Here is a 7,988-nt window from a genome sequence, read left to right on the forward strand (position 1 = left end):
TAACATAACAAGACTAGGTCTATTCTTTGAGCTACATAAAGTCCCTGATGTTATTGGGCTATCAAGCTTACATGCCTGAGCTTGGGATAGTAAGAGGCTCGCATGGCAATACCTTAGGGAAACAGCCTTAAAAACAGTATGGAAAATTATTATTGCTGCAGAGTCAAAGTGTGAAGCAACTCTGATTAAAGTATGGGGCTCTCTGATCTTTTCGTTCTAAAGGCTCTCAAGAACACATCTATTCAGAATAATTGAGTATCAGCTGGAACTTCAGAACCTCCTAAACTTCGTAGAAATCGATCTGGCAGCCAAACATTTCCCTAGTAATGAGTGTCAGTCGTAGTTACTATTGAAATTATATCTTTCGTTTCGTCATAGATGATATGAGGCTATCAGAGTATTCGCTCTTAGAAATACAGTTGTGCGCGGTTAATATGTACCCTACTTTCTACCGAAATCTGGTCTTCAAGAGTTGTGCTATTAGGTGAGATATTTCGACTGAGATAGGTGAAGCTGAAATAGATACCTAATATATACTTAGTAGCGGGTTGCCCTTACTCAGAAGTTAAATAATGGTGTGTTAAAAAGATAGGCTTGTACCTGGTTGAAATTGTGATAAGTCATAGAATGGTATGAATTATACATCAGCCTTCTTTAAGAGGACAAAGTAAGTGCAAAATAGTTTGAAAAGATCGTAAATTAATGTATTAATAGACATATAAGTGATAGACTGAAGATATTCGCCTCCTTATATATTAGATACTGTAGTCATAGTATAATCTGTCTAGTCCAGACAAATTGAATAACAACTTTTTAAATCGAAAGGTTACAAACCTAAAAAACTCAATCACATTAGAAGCATCTTAGAACGTATTTTTCTTGCTTTGTGAGCCCCAGAACCCTTTCTGGCAAGTGGCTGTATAGGCGATCTTTACCTTTCACAGGGAACCTATATATCTTGATAACACTGTTCTTTCATGACGTGTGGTGAACTAATAAGAGGGGGACTTTGTTAAACTGTTACCCCTGAGTTAACTTCATGGCTTCCTCTGAGCCAAAACGGTTATATGTTAAAAAAGTGATCGGAAGTAGCGGAGCCCGTCTTTGTTGGCGTCATCCTCCTCAATTCAGTGTTGTCTCCCTACGTCTGTTCATGGATCTCTGATTTGGAGGTATAGGGATAGGCCTCGCAAACTGGAAGAAGGGGTGAAGACGTACGCCCAATTGTGTTAGTTTGTTACTGAAATTCTACTGCATGTGTGTTATGGAGAAATCGATTGTGGATGAGTAGTGATGAGCTTAGCGTTAAAGAAGGACATCTAAGAAAGTGTGTTTTATAATCATTAGAAGTGTTTGTTTTTGTTTATTATTTACCGCATGGGACTTGTTAGTAGGAATTGTGATATATTTAATTATGAACATAGCATTTTTAACTCCTGGAAAATCAAGCAAAGTTAAGATACTTCATGTCAGAGATAGTTGTAAGTTTAGACATACGTATACATGATTATGGATAGAGTTGTTTTGTGCAGTAGCAGGAAAAGAGGGCTGTCTGACAGCTAAATTACCTACTGTTCTTAAGATTGCCACCCGTATAGGAACACATTCCATAATAAAGAGGAACATATCACACTACAGAGAATTTATGATTGCACCTCTACTAGTCTTTTACTGTGAGAAGGAAGGGTGTGGCAGCTGTTGAGAAAGGGGGAAGACCCTAACCGACTCACCGTAAGGGCCATTGGGTTAGTGGTGGCGGAAAGAGGCTGCGTCTTGAGTGAGGTGACCTGGATTCCTACCAAGGATGAGAGTTGCCCCAGAAGCTCCCATGGGCGATAACAGGCCCTGCTCTAATTTGACCAACTGTACGGGGCCATCCGCGAGTTACCGCAGAGGGAGATGTGGAGACAGACAGAAAACGTTCATAATGACACTAAGAATAGAACAATGTGCCTGGAATGTTTGAGGATGGTAGAACGGAGAGCCAATATCAGTGGGATCATGGATACGATAAATATACCATAAGATGTAGTTGGGCTAAACCAGAGATATTGCGATAGGGCCTAAAAGGTGGAATTGAGGGGACCTGTAGCTATATTAAATTTTCTGCAATATTAGTAATTGAGTTAATTGAAGTGAAGGGGTAACTTTGGTGGAATGGACACCATAAGATAAGCTGTGTTGAAAGAGTAATCTTGTAATATTAGTAGAACCACTTTCAGCACAGTCGAAGACGGAGGAGACTAAAGAGCATACTAATAAAGATAGGAGATTAGCTGTGCGGGATCGCCGACTGCAGCCTGGTGACCAAGGTGGGTATCTGAAGATGGGTAAAAATGTCGAGTTTCAAAAGGAAGGTAGGATGTCCCTACAAATGTTCTGGGCCTCGCGCTCAAACGGTGTGGACCGGTAATCTTCTCTTGAACACTCTTCAAAAACAGGCCGTATGGCAAAATGTCCTATATATTTTCAAATAAACATAAAAGACCAAACATATAAGTATAAAAAAGAAAAAGAGACAGTAAGGGTTTCAGTGGATATTAGGGACTGTGACAAGTAGCATCACATAGTAACAGACTTTTAGCTAAAAGTGTGTGGCAGTGTACTCCCTCCATGTTGTGTATATTTTCAAAGGTGTTTCTTCTCTTCTCTAGAGCTCTCTGTAATTCCAGTCCTTATTCTATATAAATTATACTAGCATTCGATTACTGGTCATTAACCAATACCTCAGACCAACCGACCTAGGTTACTGTGGAATGTCGAAGAGTTTTACCTTTGGAGACCGGAGGTTATCAATAACAATAAAAGTGTGGGCCAGAGTCCTATATGGTGACTCTAACTTGCGATTACCTTTCTCATGTCTGCTTTAGTTAAAGTTCAACTCTGCTACTGACCTAATAAAAAATAAATATTATATATACAAAGATCTTCAACACACGAAAACAGTATAGAATAATGAGGAATATCCAACCACTCTTCTGTGGTGTTAATTTTTCGGCCTCACATTGTAGATCAATGTAGACTTTTCGCAAAACTAGTTATCTCATGATAACCTCCTAATATATCTAATCTGCTTCATTCAATAGTAACCTTACCAGCTTTTTTGTTATCTTAGTAGACGGAAGACAATTGAAGTATTTTTCTTTTTGGACTTAGATTCCTATATATCCATTTTCTTTCTTAGATAGGTTCTTGATGTTTAATCCCACACATTGAAATATTTTTTATAAACTTGAAACTCACCAGGGTGTGTTTAAGCGATGTTTATAGGGGTTTTTTAATCTCGGATATAAGGTGCGTATTATTTTGGGAAGCAGCACCTTTCGAGAATGATGTTCCATGACTAACAATTGGCGTACAGACGACAGTTCACCTTTGACCAAATTCCTTCAAGACTGATACCGGACTTGTCTCAGCTAATGAGGTCTCTGATCTACTCCTAATATCCCAGAAGGTGCAATTCTCATGGTGCAGACACTGGCTTTAAGTCTCAGAAAACGATGGCCCTGGCGTCTGCTAATACCGGAGTCCTTAGTTCTTCAGCATATCTGATCTCTGGTGCCTTGCTATCGCCTAGTAATAAAGCTTAGATACTCCCTGTGTTCTGCTTCTGGTTGCACAACTCTTCTACTTCCTGTTGAGGATAGGTCTAAGTGAAGTCCATTTGAGAAGCGCGACTTATTTGACTTCAAATGGCTGTGTGTCTATTGTGTCCTTGTAAAGAAAGCACAATATGAACAACATAATTAAAGAATCGGCCATTTCTTCAGCTCCTTCAGATAGGTGCTCTGAGGATAAGTGCGCTGAGTAGTGTACCTCTGACATTGTGTCTGACCCGTTAATAAGGTAAGAAGTGCCTGATCGCTGGACGTGATCAATGGGTACTTCCATTTCTTAATAAGTACTATCACAAAATCGTTCGAGACAACAAAAAGTTGAAACTATATCTCAGGAGGATATCACACTCATATATAAAATATAGAATAAAAAGATCTTCCCAACCCAGCATATGATGATGGGCTTTGGTCCTCTTAGAACGTACTATGTTTTCTTGCCGACCCATAGGAGGCAGTGCTAATAACTTAAAGTATGGAACCAACCTGATCATTGCTTTATGAAATGTTTGAACGAATCCTTAGCTCACAATCAATGATAGCGAGAACCTCACTATGTTTCAATATCTTTGTACGGTCGTCCGCACTACTAGTTACATGCCTCGTGCAATATCTGCCTTGATGATAACAGTGTCCACTCGCCTCTGGCTGAGGTTCGCGTCAGCCTTTCTTGATGCAGTCCCCGAAGCTACTACATTTGTCCAGAAAAACTTCATGATAATTGTTTCCATACTCTATAACGGTACGTAAGGGTAAAGAAGAAGAAACCGATCAATTATGTTATCCGTACTATAAAAGGAGACAACCAAAGTAGACACAGACTGTACGAAGGAATATACTTCCACCAAAACAAGGCACTGATCTTCTTACGTTACATTGCAAATGAGGTAGACTTTAGCTAGTGTCTGCATGAACTTGCATCTTATAGTGAGATTTAGAAGAGGTCCCATGTTGGAAACAATTCAAGTTGGCCATCATCTCAAGAATATAAGTGGCAGCCTTATCGATGGTCAGGCCGTCCTTAATCCACGTCGAGTGACTTAGGGGCGCAATGTCCATAATATAGATGGGCATACTCGTTGATTGGATAGTTGGAGAATCCACCCTTCCTTAATGACGCTTGAACGGTGGCCAGAACTAACCCACAACACTCGGCATCAACTAAGACAACTACAAGCGTATGGGAGTAACGGAATGCGGTGACATAGGTTAGCTTTTTAAAGTTCTTCCGCCCAATTTCCTTCGTGTTCGCTGGTCATAAGTGGCTCTCCCTGAAAAGGAGTAGGTTTTTTAGCGTCTTCAACAGGAGGTTCATTATTATCTCAGTTAGGAGGTAATATTCCCCTGGTCCGAACATGCGCACCAATACGCACGGCACCAGCTCGTTCAGATATGAAGAGCAACTCTAAATTGGATTCATGCGTTCGGTGTGAGTTCTCGTGTCTAGGTCAAGTCTCAATCGATGGGGTCCTTGTTTAGCCACATAATCGAATCAGGTGTTTCATGATTGCACGGCGCAACTGGTGTGGGAGAAACAATGGTATAGCAATAGCATATATTGAGCTGACTTATAGTTAGAAGGCCAGTGCGTGTGCACGAACTTATAGAAGTGATTGACTGCCCTAGGTTTGGTTCTCTGTCTGCAAAGTCAATGACATTATAAGCTTACAGCCAGCGCATCATGGCGATAGTACCTAGGCTCATTCAAAAACCAATTTATTCGGCAATCCACCTACTTGATGGTGAAGTACATTCTGCAGTCTAATTGAGGAAACAGGATCTCCCATATGGGACTATAGCGAGGGACGATGGGTGATATAATGAAAGATGACAAAATAAGTCAGTGTAGACACTACTCTCGTAGATTGACCAATTTTTTCTCGCATGATACTATGTGTTGGGTGTCCAGTAGTGGGTTAAGAATTCGGGTGGTGTGGTGGTCATTTTGCTCCGTAGAAAAGGCTATTACAACCATGAAGCAGGTGATCCTAATGAGAAACGAATAGCCGTAGTGAGAGGCTGCTCCTGGTTGTCCTTCGTAAAGCCTCTCAATAGACTAGGACAGCCCAGACAATACATGTAGCGTCAACTTACTCTGACAGTATACAGACTTTCTGGTCGGAGATATAATATATAGACTAAGATTGTAATATTATATCATTCTTATTAACATTTGACAAAATAGACCAGTTACGTCTCATTTCGTACAATACAATCAGGACCAGCATTTAACTGCGCGCCTAAACACACACAAATATGTGGTAAGTCAGTGTCGGAATTGAATTGGCCGTAAGTAAGCTGCAATTAGAGAAGTGGCAGCGTGTGAAGGAGGTTCGGAGAGCCCTGGTATGTAAAAGTAGAGGCAAGGGGCTTTAGTGGAAGGAGAGTAAGTGTCACTGGTAGGACTGGGGAGCATTATGAGAGTCTCCTATGCTGCAGTTATGGCCTAGGCTTAATGCAGTCTCAAGTGGTGGTGCACATGCAGATCCGAGTTACGTAGGAACTCATCATCTGCCTTCTGCAGGACCATGCCAGTGCCTGTATATGGGACCAACACTTCCTTCACAATAGATGATAAGTAGAAGCCTCTGAAAGGCTGCAGGCGCAATTCAGAAGTAAAAGATATTTCGAGTCTCTATGTGAAGAGTAGGTTTGAAAAGCTGACAGCGTATGCTCGAAGTTCAAGAGGACGACTGGACGTGTCACTATCCAGAGGTCGCTGGAGTGTTCGAGAGTGCCAGCAACCAAGCGAGCGATAGGCTGGCCTCACAGCCAGCCAATGTCACGGGTCGAGTAATGCGAGAGTGTGTGCTCGCGTCTGGTGCACTGCCACACATCGCAGGCTGAGAAGATACCATGACATGAGGCAGGAGAACACTGATACACAATCTATGATACAGAAAAAAAAATAACAGTAACTACGATAGTAGTGGAATCAAGGTTGTCCCTCTGTCACTCAGGGTGAATTGAACATACTAAGACCGTACAACCAGAGTCGGTCTAACCTAGTCTCGTGCTCACTCTATGAGTCTCTTACTTTCTCATCTCGTGCTCTAATATACCAGAAAAGGGCAACACACATACCCACTACCATTCGACCAACCCAGGCACAACACGAACAAAGGCAACGGACACCAGTCCGCATGCATTATCTCCCAGAAATAATGCAGCATATAGTAAGACGTTATTAGCCTAGTGACTATGCCTGCAGTATACTAGGGTGAAAGGTATATGTTCAACAAGTCAAGTTAGTGTGATCAAGAACAAATGACTTTTCCGCCTAGTACTCTCACATATAAGAGTGAGTTCGTCAAAGATGGAACACTATTGTGTCAGTGACACTGGCTCTCTTTGGCAAATAAGCCTGACACACTGATACCTAGGTATAATTGAGGGCCTATGGCAAATATTGACTAGCTATTCCTATACCTAATTTATTTATAGGCTTGAAGGGAACTTCTTGGTATTAAGTCAATAGCAATGATATTTGTTATTAACACTACGAGCTTAGGCAACTCATGCACGTAAGCCTCTCGAATAGATGGTTTTAAGATAGCATACCGAAGCCTTTAGGAACCTCTCCTTTGTATGAGGAACTAAGTTTCCCAATGTAAGTCAGTCCGTATACCTCTGCCAAACTGGATGGATGTAATAGTATGTTGTAGATAATCTTCCTAGTGCTTTGGATTTTTGGATAATGGTGGGTTAAAGTCCTCATATATGTGCGGCTCCTGTCTGTGCATGCTCGAAGGAGCAGGGTACCCGTGCCATTAGTGGCAGGCATAACTGATTCAAGTTTTTTTTGTGGCTATTGTGAGCCACGAGATCTCTGTAAGAAATTCAGTACACGGATACTATCAGATTAAGTACAGGATGTTCGATCCATATAATATGTGAGACAATTTACAGCACTCGTCCGTCACAGATCGTGTATTGTGGCTTCCAAGATCACACAGGTCACTGCATACAGGGTTATGTTATGATGAATTCCAACAAGCTGGACTTGGTACTCTTGTCGTTCATGTCGACTGGACTCTTCAGCCACAGAGTTCCTAAAAATCTCCAAGCCATGAGGGGAGAGCTTTGATTAAGAGATCCAATTTAGGCTTAAATAATCCAAAATCTATCACTGTATATCCATTGTCCAGTTGTGGGTCTCTGCTTTTGTTCCTAGGTGCTATAAGAAGAAGCTTCTCCTAAAATTTTGAGTTTCTATGAGTGTAGTTGTGTGTTATAAATAGTCATTGTATTGCTACATTCCTTTAGCATAATAATATTATTACAGTTTTGCATAGGCCCATTACCTGTATAGTGTTAGGCTATTGGCCAAACCAGCAGTGTCAGACATGTGTTCCATCTCATGAAACCTTAAGT

The sequence above is a fragment of the Onychomys torridus genome, chromosome 17 (genome assembly GCF_903995425.1).
Source record: "Onychomys torridus chromosome 17, mOncTor1.1, whole genome shotgun sequence".
NCBI lineage: Eukaryota > Metazoa > Chordata > Mammalia > Rodentia > Cricetidae > Onychomys > Onychomys torridus.